Source organism: Phoenix dactylifera, chromosome 9 (genome assembly GCF_051530095.1).
Source record: "Phoenix dactylifera cultivar Ajwa chromosome 9, Ajwa_hap1_PhDact_Kaust_v1.1, whole genome shotgun sequence".
Classification (NCBI taxonomy): Eukaryota; Viridiplantae; Streptophyta; class Magnoliopsida; order Arecales; family Arecaceae; genus Phoenix; species Phoenix dactylifera.
The window spans coordinates 10331433-10334889 of record NC_143198.1 but is presented as its reverse complement, the minus strand read 5'-3'; positions in this window follow the sequence as shown (position 1 = coordinate 10334889).

The window sequence follows — 3457 nt, the reverse complement described above, 5'->3', positions numbered from 1 at the left end:
GAATGGATTTGCTTGGGCACTTGTGGTGAGCACAACCAATGTGCATGAACGGTAATGAGTTCAATGCTTGTTGGTTCTTGCAGAGGCTACAAGAGGAGGTTGTGCTGTAAGCTGGAGGTTTAAAACTTGCACTATTTGCTTGCTTGCTAATTACCTAAATTAAACTCAACTTAACTAAGCTTTAATTCCAAACTTATCTCTTGATAATTACCCATATATTCCTCTTCAAACTAGGTCTCATGTGTGGCTAGTATCGTTAACTTCTATTTTAACCACCAGATTTCATTTTGGATATTACCTCCTCTTACCCTCTAAGCAAGAGATGGATGGTTTACTTGCAGTTGGCAAGGTCCTCTTTTCGATCCTCAATTAGTATATCTCTGGTTTCACAAGCAGTCCCTCCTCTACCCTGGAGCTTAGGCTCTTGCTTAGATGAGATAGGATGGATTTAGGATGGTATAAAGGTGGAATTAACCTATCCTGATTTAAAAATAGAACTTCCGTTTTAGGACTGGTTATCTAATGAAAGCCACGATCTGTATTGTGCCCAACACATTCACTCCTTGCCTGCTAATAGTGGCTGGGCTAATTATATATTAAGTCCTTTCTTGCTACTTTATCCCAGAGTTAACTAATTGTCTAAATTACATATCATGTTCTTCCTTACTACTTTATCGCATGCAATTGCTGGTCTACCTCTGCCTCTCTTTCCCTTTGCATGTATCAAATTACACCTCTATATTGCTTCATGTTTTGCCCATATTGTACATGTCCAAACTATCTAAGTTATTTTTCTCTCTCTTTTTTTCAATTAGTGCTACATCTACTTTTTATAATGATTTCATTGTTTTCCTTTTTTTTCTTGCATTATTACACATTCATTTCAACATTCTCATTTCGACCATACTCATTTTTCCATATATTGTTTTCTAACTGCCCGATATTTTGCTTTAATCCTATGGATAATATCCTCTTCAATCTCTCCTTTCTTATGAATAATCAATTCTAAATAATGAAAACGTTTGCTCTTAGAAACTTCATGATCCTTAATTTTAACTCCACCATTATCTCTATTTCTAATTTTTCTAAAACTATATTCTATGTATTCCATTTTGGTCCTAATCAACCTAAAATCCTTAGGTTCTAATGCACTTCTCCCTAGTTCTAACTTATGATTAGCTCCAATCTTAGTTTCACCCGCTAAGACCATAGATCCACAAATAGCATGTACCAAGGAGTATCTTCTAAAAGAATTATCATGCCTTTTGCAAGTGTGTGAGGGTCTAGAGTGATTAGTGACAATGTGGTGGGCTTTGGAAAAAAATTCATTAACCTTTTGAGTTTGTTTCAATTTTCTATTATTCTCTTCAACTCTAATGTGTGCTATATTTCATGTATGGTCATTTGCTTCCTTTAAAGGCCTTAATTGAATTTTATAATCTTTTCAAGAAGGAGGCAATTTTTCAATTAGGCAATCATGAACAAATCCATTAGGCAATATATTTCCCTCACTAGCTAATTCACTAACTAGATTTTGATATTCATGAACTGGACTAGTGAGATCTTTTTCTTCAATCATTTTGAAATGCAACAATTTACTACATAAAAATCTCTTACTACCAGCATCTTCGAAAATATATTTAGAATGCAAATCATCCCAAATATCTTTAGCATCATCAAAATGATAATGGACATCAAACAATTCATTAGATAAGCAATTCAATGTAGTGTTTCTTGCTAGTTTATCCACAGCCTCCCATTCTTGCTTAGTCTTTCATAATTATGAATTCCTTCCTAAGGTATAAGTTTACTTAAAACATAGGCAATGTTAGTGAAGTCTTATACAGTAGAAACCTTTTGATTTTGATCCCGGCTAAAATAATTAGACTGTAATCTTGAAAAGATTGTAATAAAAATTTCTAAGAAGGGTGTTTTGGAAAGGAGACGTAGATACAGGGTTGGCACCAAACTACTATAAATTTATTGTATTTGTGATGCATTAATTATGTACTTTGATCTCTTATATATTTATTTAATTACTCATTACAACACATACACGTTCATCAAGTTTTATTCCGCTATATTTTACTTAAAGTTTTTGAAAATTCTAATTTACCCTTCTCTTGGGCTGCATAGCTAGGCAACAAAAATATTCAAAATTTACTACCCCAAAACTCATGCAGAAATTATTAAAACTATTAAAAATAAAATTCTTTTATCTGCCGCTTTAAAATCCATGCTGAAATTTTCAAAACAGATACACAAATCTGAAATAAATTATATCAACTATTCTGATAACCATGTAGAAGTTAAAAAACTGTTTTCTTCAAAAAAAAAATCAGAACTCTCTTTAATTTCTGATTTGAATTCGAAAGTTGAAAATAATTACGGTTTAAAAATTGAGTTCAAAAATTGAACCCCCACAAATAAACTTAATGTTGTTAAGGTTTTTGAAATCTATACATTAGAATAATTGCTCTCTTTTTTAGTGCTCATTATCGTATACTATTTCTATTAGTTGCTCTTATTTTAGTGCATATATTTAAATTTTGAATTTCAAAATCTAGTGTTATGATAATTGGTCTCTTTTTTAATGCTTATTATCGTATACCATTGCAATGAAGTGTACTTATATTAGTGTATATATTTTAATTTTGAATTTCAAAATCTAGTGTTATATTATTGGAAGCAATTAATTAATTACTTAAACATATAGGTCAAAACCTCTGAAAACTTGTGTGTGCAATAATAATTAATAGACCACATTCTATAAAATGGCTTCTTTCGATGATCATTCAACCTGAAAAGTTTAATGGTTCATTCTTTAACAGGTGGTAGATCCAAGAAGTGAGAAGAGAAATAGAAAGGGCTTTTTTAGAAAAGAAACTGAAAGAGATTCGTGTCTAAATGAGAAGAAAAATCACATATTTATAGCAGAATTTTTACGTTAGTCTAGTCAATCTATCCAAGGTAATGACTGTCCAATAACAATAGCAACCATTTAGATATAAAGGTAACATTTCTAACAGAAATAGACATATAATGGCTAGTTGTAGATGGATAAGAACAAAGATATTTAAGGTGTTTTGAAACACCCAAAAGGATAACATTCAACGCTATGTTAGGCAGTTAAACTGTATAATATTATAATCTTTACATAGAACTCATCACTCTTTCTAGTAAGAAGAAATCTGTTTGACTAGTAATATTCCACTTTTAAAACTTATTAAGTGAGATTTTTTTTAAAGCGATATTTGTTGGAATTTGAATGGAATTTTATTAGTTTTAAAGAGGTGTTAATAAAAAGATTTGTAACCCACAAGGTTTTAAGAGAATTATTTTAAATTCCATTTGGAAGTTTCAAAACTTTCCATTATCTCTCATTATGGCCTTAATGAGGCCATAAGTGTTCAACCATTATGGTTGGGTTACCAAAGGCCAATATATATGAGCCATT